At 43.7% G+C, this 9,457-nt stretch overlaps 2 long non-coding RNA genes across 3 annotated transcripts in view; one reads left to right on the forward strand and one right to left on the reverse strand.

Moving 5' to 3' along the window:
- The first annotated feature begins 793 nt into the window (after window positions 1–793).
- Window positions 794–9,457, forward strand: part of LOC116073474 — a 17,429-nt gene continuing 8,765 nt past the window's right edge. For both annotated transcript variants that reach the window (XR_004111822.1, XR_004111821.1), the window contains exon 1: window positions 794–898. This is a non-coding gene — a long non-coding RNA (uncharacterized LOC116073474). The remainder of the gene's footprint in view (window positions 899–9,457) is intronic.
- LOC116073475 lies at window positions 8,614–9,437 on the reverse strand. Its single transcript, XR_004111823.1, has 2 exons — window positions 9,158–9,437; window positions 8,614–8,752 (listed from the first exon to the last, which is right to left on the reverse strand). It is a non-coding gene; the product is annotated as an uncharacterized LOC116073475 (long non-coding RNA).

Raw genomic sequence — 9,457 nt, forward strand, 5'->3', positions numbered from 1 at the left:
CTTTCTTTGGATTTCTATTTGACAGGAGACCTTTTTCTATCCTTCCATTTTAATTTTGTGTGGTATTATTGTATTTCAATACTTGACTCTTCTCATTGGCACATAACTGAATTACTAAAACCTTCAGAATATTTGTCTTTAATTGGCTGCTTCAGTTCAATTAAATTCTATGAATTAAAATGTGATTTTTAATTTAATTTAATTTAATTTTTTTTTGAGACAACCAGGTCTGTGTAGTCCTTGCTGTCCTGGAACTCATTATGTAGCCAAATTGGCCTCAGACTCCCAAAGATCTGCCTGCCTCTGACTCCCCAGTGCTGAAATTAAAGGTGTGCGCCACCATGCCTGGCTCATCATTTCTTGCCAGCCACCGTTATCCCATTTTGGCTTCATTTCAAAGAGCTGCTTGTTTTAGTCTGGTCCCTTCTCTGCGTTTGAAGTTATACATTGTATCACCTATCTCTGAAAGATCGTTACTTTTTAGTATTGAATCTTTAAGTCAAAATTTCAGCTTACCAGACCTGGCAACATGGCTCAGGGTTAAGAGCAGTGGCTGCTCTTCCAGAGTACTGGCGCTCACTTGGTAGCTCACAGCCATCTGTGATGTCAGTTCCAGAGGGATCAGCTGGCCTCCACAGGCAATCGTGCATATCTGGTGCACATGCAGACAAACAGGCACACACATACACACCTAACGTACCGTTGTCTAGGTTCAACGACACCAATGACAAGATCTCATTATTTTCGTGACTGAATAATAGTTTGTTCAAAATGCCTTATTTTTTTTTTCTACAGCATGTGTTACGGGTCAAGTTGTTTCTTGAAAGAAGACGTAATGAAGAGCTAACCCTCAGCCCCTCAGAACGTGGCCTCATTTAGAAACAGGGCCTTCATAGAGGTAATCAAATTTGAAATGAGGTTGTTGGTATAGGCTGTCACCAACTGCGACGGCTGTCCTTATCACCAAGAGAAATTTAAACATAGACACTCAGTGGGATGGCCACGGGCAGTGTCACCCTGCCCAAACCTCAATTTCAGATTAGTAGCCTCTAGAGCTGACAGATGGCTCAGGGTTAAGAGCAGCGGCTGCTCTTCCAGAGGACAGACCTATATTTCTGTGGTGCTAAGGTTCCCTGCTTGTGGTGTTTTGTTATAGCAACTTGGATCATTTGTTTAGTTTCCCATTCTGTTATGTTTTTCCAGAATTTTCCAGAAGCAGGGCTGCCCTCAGAGGCCAGAAGGGGTATCAGATCCTCCTAGGGCTGTGAGCCAGCTGTCGTTGGTGCTGGCAGCTAAACTTGGATCCTCTGAAAGAGCAGCAGGCACTCTTACGAGAAGAGCCGTCTTTCCAGACTCAGACATGCACACCTTCACTGCCTGCTTCAGATCCTTCTACTGTCTTCTGTCCTTAGCCTCTAGTTTTCTAAAAGATTTATTTATTTTTATGTGCATTGGTGTTTTGCCTGTGTGAGGGTGCCAGATCTCCTGGAATTGGAGTTATCCAGAGTTGTGAGCTTCTATGGGTGTTGGGAATTGAACCTGGGTCCTCTGGAAGAGCAGCCAGTGCTCTTAACCACTAAGCCATCTTTCCAGCCCTGTAGTTTCTTTATTCTATCTGCTCCTTCTCTCCTCACTCCCTCTTTTCTCTCTCCATCTTTCTTCTCCCTCTCTCCATTCCCCCCTTTGTTCCTGTCCCTCTCTCTCTCACTCTGTATGGGCAATGAACTGTAGCCTGGTGAATGCTGGGTAAGTGTTCTGCCCCTGAGCTACATCCATGGCCAGAGTCTAGTTTTTGGGCTCATTTCCTCTTGGGTATCCCCCCTTTTAATTATAAGCTTCTTTTCATCAAGATTTTCTGCATCTTCAGGGTTTCATGTTCCTAAAGTTGTAAAAATGTCTGGAGTGGTTTTATATTTTCTTATGCTGGGCACCTTAGTGGATATATTGGTTTGCTGTTGGTTTTTATTTTAACTCCTTCAGTGAGGTTTTCTAACAGTGCGTTTGGACTCTATATGCTACCCAAGCAAGTTTGGGGCTGGATTTCCTGTAGCATAATTTTTACTACCTGGAGCTGGAGAAAGCTGAAGTTACTTATGGCTTCCTGTCTTAGACAGTGTTCTATTGCTATGAAGAGAAACCGTGACCAAGGCAACTCTAATATAATAAAAGAAGACATTTAATCGGGGCTGGCTTACAGTTTCAGAGGTTTGGTCCATTATCATCATGGCAGGGAGCATAGCAGCACACAGGCAGGCAGAAGTGCTGCTGGGGAAGAGTTGAGAGTTCTGGACCTGGATCTGCAGACAGTAAGAACAGAAAGCAACTGGGCTGGGCTTGTGCTCTTGAAACCTCAAAGCCCACCCCTAGTGACACACTTTCTCCAACAAGGCCACACCCCTTAATCCTTTCAGATAGTGCCACTCCCAGGGACCAAAGCATTCAAAATCTATGAGCCTATGGGGGCCATTCTCCTTCAAACCACCACACCTCCCTTTCGTGTATCTTCTAGAATCTTGACTTCCTTAAGTTAGTTGGCAACTTCCCCCTGCAGGCCCTGCTCCATCTTCTTTGGCCCAGCCTTTTGCCATTAGACTCTCTTATTTATTTTCTCACCTTGTTCTTTGGGCAAGATGGCAGCCACAAGAGTGTGTACCTCTTCATTCCTAGCACCTGGGGCTGGGGAAACACCTTTCTTTTTTATTTCTTACAAGGTTGGCAGCATCTCAGAAAAGCTGGAGTAGTTCCCTCTGTGCTTGGTGCCATTTTAGAGGTGGACTGTGTTGCCTCATTTCTCTGGGACAGTTAGCTAGTACTAGTACCCTTAAGTGGTTGTGAAGAATCACAGAGACCATAAGGAGGGAAGTGTTTACTACGAATTAGTAACAGCTGGTAGAACACTGGAGACTGAGGTAGACTTCAGAGAAAGAGGTTCAAACATTTACAATATTTTACATGTTAATCCGATTTAGAGCTCTGTGGAAGGATAAGGCCTGCATCCAACGCCTCGCGTGGTCACATGCACACCGCATGCATCCAACAGCTCGCGTGGTCACATGTACACGGCCTGCATCCAACACCTCGCGTGGTCACATGCACACCGCACTTTTATTCTCTGCAGTTGGATGTTCACCTTTCCTTCTCACTCCCTCCCTCCACGCCTTTTTCTTTGTAGAAACAAAACTCTGCTCTGTGAACCATGAGAGGCCAGGTGCCTGCAGGAAATGGCATGTGGCTTCAAAACATGGCCATGCTGCCTTCGCCCGCAAGGCAGTGGACTGTTGTGAAGAAAAGATCAGAGATGTTCCCAGGGAGCTCCAAACTGTGGCTAATAGAGGGAAGAGGCTTGACTCAGAGTGGTGGCTTTTAATTTTTAATTTTTTCAACTGTGATTTCATTGTCTGAACAGCTCAGAGAATAAGTCTCTTGTTCCATGTTGGAGATGCCCTTGACACACACCAAAGAACTAGACACCTTTCCTTAAGTCCTGGGAGCTAGATACAGGATTAAACAAAAAAGCCAGGACCGAACGTGCTTTAAAGTAAAAATACTGCTGAACAAAAAGACCACTCTCATATCAAAGGGAGTAAAACATAGTTTATTCTGGAGTCAAGTATGAATAACCACACTAAGGAAACACAGATTTAGGGCACTCCTAATTCCATGTCCCAGTGTGGGAACGGTCCGTGAAGTCTGTGTATCACGGTACGGGAAAACTATTAAGCAGGTTTTTAAAACTTTATCACATTCTATTATTTATTTATTTATTTTGGGGGGTACAAGTAATACTGAACATTGAACTCAGGTTGTCAGGCTTGGTGGCTGGCACCTTCATCTGCTAAACTGTCACACTGGCCCTCAAGGTACTTTAAAATTATATTAGTGGAATCACCAGGTAGGGAGGGAGGGAGGCCAAGTGGGAGGTCTCTGCGATAGGGCTCAGCTGCTAGCTGTTGCCATTCTCAGCCTTGGCATTGGTGGAAGCTGAGAAGTCTATGCAGCCATTCAAAAAAAAAAAGGATATTACCAAGTGGGCTTGAGAATAGATGCTGGGTCTCACTCAGAGGTGGGCAATGAACGGTAAATAACAGAGCTAAACGAAGGTGTAGAGAATCCAGTTCTAGATGTGCTGCATTCCAATTCTGCAGAACCACAGAAGACATAAGCAGTCTTGTAGAATCATTACACAGGTGTGACCATTTTTTTTTCTGGGAATCTGCTTATAATATGTCATATTCAATAGACAGAACAATATCCTGGGTCAGAGGACAGATTCCAGAGCCACTGGAACTCCAGAACTGTGTTTGGAGTTCAAGCCCAACCACCCTTCACTGTTGGCACTGTGTGTTCCCTACCTTTCTTATGGAGAATAAGGCTTTGAATGAGATGGAAGTACACCAGCCACAGTGTACTTACACAGTGTAAGCCCTCAGTGAGTGATGTGCTCTGCTCTAGCTCCTGACACCATAAATGAACATTGGTTTTAGATTCAGGGACCCCAAAGAAAGTCTAAAATAAGATCAAAGTATTTGAGAACTATGTAAGATTGTATCCTAAATTGTGTGTGTGTGTGTATGTGTGTGTGTGTATGCATGTGTGTATGTGTATGTGTGCATGTGTGTGTATGTGTATGCATGTGTATATGTGTGTGTGCATGTGTGTGTATGCATGTGTGTATGTATGTGTGTGCATGTGTGTATGTGTGTGTGCATGTGTGTGTATGCATGTGTGCATGTGTGTATATGCATGTGTATGTGTATGTGTGTGTGTGCATGTGTGTGTATGTATGTGTGTATGTATGTGTGTGCATGTGTGTATGCATGTGTGTATGTGTGTGTACATGTGTGTATGTGTGTGTGCATGTGTGTGTATGCATGTGTGTATGTGTGTATATGCATGTGTATGTGTGTGTGTGCATGTGTGTATGCATGTGTGTATGTGTGTGTGTGCATGTGTGTGTATGCATGTGTGTATGTGTGTGTGTGTGCATGTATGTGTTGTGCATGTGTGTATGTGTCTGTGCATGTGTGTGTATGCATGTGTGTATGTGTGTGTGCATGTGTGTGTATACATGTGTGTATGTGTGTGTGTGCATGTGTGTGTATGCATGTGTGTATGTGTGTGTGTGCATGTGTGTGTGTGTATGCATGTGTGTGTGTGTGTGCATGTGTGTGTGTGTGTGTGTGTGTGAAACAATATTTGTTTAAATTAAGATTCTTTTGGAATTTAGTGCAATCCAAATAGGTCTCAGAGCTCAGGTACAGCTCAGAAAGCATTCCTCAGGAACTGGCACTGGTCCCTGGTTGTAACTCAACCATATTGGAGTGGCACTGACTCTATTTGTAGGGAAGAATGGTGGCCATTAAGAAAGTCCAGAAACTCACATGATGATTTCTACCGAAGGACACTCACAACATTCTTCCTCTCTGGGTGATGTCATTGCCAGGTGAGCCCACCTGACTTCTAAGATGACCTGTGGAAGGACTAGGGACTCAGCTTCAATCGGAGAGTGTAGAGTCTCCCCTTCCCAGGAAATCAGGAGGCCTTGGTGAAACCTGTGGATGCATGTTTGGGAGTTCTCCAACCCGGTGGACTCTCAGAATCATGACTCTTTGACTCTCTCCTTCCCATCTTGCCTTAGTCTGGGCACCTGGGGGAATTTGGAAGGACTAGTGCAGATGTAAACTTTAACTCCATTTCTGTGTAATCTGCGCCACAATGCCATTGACAAGGAAGGCTGTTTCCACGCTCTCTCACCTTTCATCTCAGAAGCCTCCTAACATATATACACATGTTTATACAGTCCTTGGTCTACAGCATTCAAGCACAAAGCTGTTTGGGGTTCTCCCTTTTGGTAATATATTTAACTCAAAGGAAATCCCAGTCATATCATGGGCAGACAGTAGGTAGGAACCTGAGGAAAGGCTAATGAGCTCTCCTGTGATTCCCAGGGAGGACTGAGACTCATTAAGTCTCATTTCCTGGGCAAGTCAACACAGGGAGAAGAAAATAACCATAGTGAAAGCCTGAGAACTTATTGCCTTCAGATTTCTGAGAGTTTGTAAGTGCAGCAACATGGTAATCAGGACAAACATTGGAGGCTTCTAATTAGACGGTCTGAAATATTTAATTAGGCACTATATTCGTGTTTTGTTATTTTCTGTAAGGAACTGACCCCATACCAGGGAGGGTCCATACACCGAGTGAGGCTGTCCTTTGGTTAGATTCAATTCCTACCATCAACCTCCAGCCTTGTGTCTAAAGCTCATGTTTTGATTATAACCATGGTTAGAATAACCGTGTTATGATTTAAGTCTAGATGTCCATGAACGGGATGCTGAGAGACCAAATTTTGGGGTTCAGACTCCTTCTTAGAGAACCTGACCTAAGTTAGAAATCAGGTAAACTAGCATCAGTTTCCAAGTTACCTGAAGCAAACCTGAGCCTAGCGTCAGTTTCTAGGCTAACCCAAACAAGACCCATATCCAGATTTCCCAGGTTAATCCCCAATAAGCCCGTCCCCTGCCTAACAACCACCAATGCAGAGGGAAACAGAAGTTAAGTTTATGGTTTGACTCCCAGCAACAGCCACTTATGCTAAAGGCCATAGTAGCTCTCCAATTAGATGCTTGCCAGGCTAGAAACACTTACTTTCCCCCACTTGCTGCTTTTTATAAAACCTGACCCTGATATATGTTTGCGGCTCTTCTCCATCAAAACTGTCCTATGTGTCAGCGGTGGGCACTGGTGTGATTGCATTGGATCGGCTCCATCAGATCGACTCCTGTCTGGTCTTTTGGGGTTCATTAACATTTCTTTGGCACTACAATGCCTCATGGAAAAGGTACCCAAGGCAGACTTGTCATGGTCAAGGGTTGTGTGCGCTGGTGGAAAACATCGGGGTGAGTGAAGCTAATTCAAATCTCTAATCCTGTTTGTGTTAAATATGTAATATTTGAAGCTGTTCATCCCTTAAGGTCACAGTTATTTAATATAATATAGTGGGCAGACTATCCCAAAGGCAAGAGATAGGAACCTTAGTTTACATCGGGAAAGGTAAGTGAGGGACACTGCTATATTTTCTTAATTTAAAAATGCATGTTAACACAAACATTTCTAGCTAGACATGGCAGCATAGACCCTCAATCCCAACACGGAGGTAGGAGGACCAGAAGTTTAAAGCCAACTTGGTTATGTAGCAAACCATGTCTTATACAACAAAGTAAAATAATTCAATTTCTAAAAAAGTCTTTTAAGAAACATTTTTTGTTTTTATTTTATTTTATGTGTATGGGTTCTTTGCCTACATGATATATTTGTCTGTGGACCGCTTGTGTGCCTGATACACGAGGAGGCCAGGAGAGGGCGTCACATCCCCTGGAGCTGGAGTTACAGATGGTTGGCAGTCATCACGTGGGTACTGGGAATTAAACATGGGTCCTCTGGAAGAGTAGTCAGTCTCTTAACAACTGACCATCCCTCCACCCCCTATTTCAGTGTTTTAAATTAATCAATAAGTTAGTTACTTATAGATGTGATGTAATTACCCCAGGCTAGCCTCATATGTACTGTGTAGCTCAGAATTACCTTAAACTTCTGATCCTGAGTACTGGGAATGCAAGACATACATTTCTATGCTTGATTTATGTGTTCTTGCTATACAACTCATGGCTGAGAGCATGCTAGAAAGGCGTTTTTACCAACTGAACTGCAGCCCCAGTCCCTAGATGTCTTTAGTATTCATAAAAATCATGCTTAATATATTCTATACAGTATTTTACTTTCTCTTTAAATAGATGTTACTGAATCTGTAATTAATATGTCCTCAGAATGTAGGAAATCCTGCTCACTCTCTTGAGGTCGGAAGGTCTTTCCTCAAACTTGTTTGCATTTTGGTTCATAAAGTCACCAGGGCTAAATCTCTAATACTGGTTGGGGAGAAGAGAGACAATGCTTTAAAACAGATAAACTGTATGCCCAAGCTAGAGAAAACTTAAACTTGATCCATGGCTGAGCTGGCCCAGAGTTAGGGCAAGCCCCCAAAGAAAGCAGGTGGGAGGGACTCCAAGGCAATGTTGGTGCAGGTGAGAAGTTGGAGGTCTGGCCAAGGTCAAAGGTCAAGTCAGTAAAGGCAGCAGTTCCACTCAGAGTGAGGTGGACCTTAGAGGCAGAGACCAGAGAGAATGTCAAGGATAAAACCTTCCAGTGGGGGGAGTGAATATAGGAGAAACAGCTGTTTTTTCTGAGTATGCTGTGTGGTAGCAAGAAACAAGAGATGTTGCTTCTAACAAGAAAAATCAACTCCTAAAAATTGTCCTGTAAGGTGTGGCACATGCACAAGTGCATACCCACACAAACATACGCATACACACTCCCATGCACATACATGCACAGCATACACAATAAACACATGTGTATACACACACACTCACATACACATACACACATACACATACACACTTGTATACACATATACACACTTTCGATTACACACACCTACACACATGTGCACACACGCACACACTCACATATGCACATACGCATACACTTGCATGCACACACACGCACACAGGCTCACATACACTTGCACACACATATACACACAGGTGTACACACTCAGAGTTGAAAAGATCTATTTGTTCTTTCACGGCGTGAGAACATAGCAATAAGAAGCAAGGTACCATCCATGAAGCAGAGAGCAGCTCTTTCCAGACAGCAGATCCTTCCAGCACCTGGATCTTGGACTTCACAGACTCTACAAGTACAAGAAAGAAAAAGGTCATCAACACCCCCCCACCCCGTCACTCCCATCTTAGCCCAGCCTACGCCAAAGCTTTAGGCGGCTGTCAGGTCTTCCTATCGAGTTGTCTTGCTTTCCCTCCCAAGGGACCACGTCAAGGCAAACCAAGGTAGAAAAATATCTTCCCTTTCCCATCTTTCTCATGTGCGTGACAAGAGAAAATGAAGGCACGCTGCAGCCCACATGGGACTGTGAGTGGACGGAGCCTCCCATAAATCTTCATTCATGACTTCGATGGAAGGGGAGACGGAATGCCACCGGATCTACCAACACCATCCATTTCTTTTTTTTTTTTTAGAAGATACAGGCCACAGGCCAGCCTTTCACCCCCTCTGAATTTCTTCTTTTAGAGTCACCTACGTCGTCCTTGCTGTGTACAGCTGCTATCTCCCAATGCACTCTGCATCCTTATTTGAAACTCCTGCAACTTTGAAAACTTTGTTCTGAAAATATGTGTCTGGGTGTACGTACATCCTTTAAATCAAGTAGGTCCTGATTCTGAGTTGAAACTGATCTTTAGTACCAGAGGAACACTAATAACTATCTTGGATTTGTTTTTTTCTAAGCAGAGGTTCTCTGTGTAGCCCTGCTTGTCCTGGTATTTTAAAGATTTTAATTTTCATTATGGGTATATGTGTGTGAGAGGTGGCGGTGATGATT

The sequence above is a fragment of the Mastomys coucha genome, unplaced genomic scaffold (genome assembly GCF_008632895.1).
Source record: "Mastomys coucha isolate ucsf_1 unplaced genomic scaffold, UCSF_Mcou_1 pScaffold23, whole genome shotgun sequence".
Taxonomy (NCBI): Eukaryota; Metazoa; Chordata; class Mammalia; order Rodentia; family Muridae; genus Mastomys; species Mastomys coucha.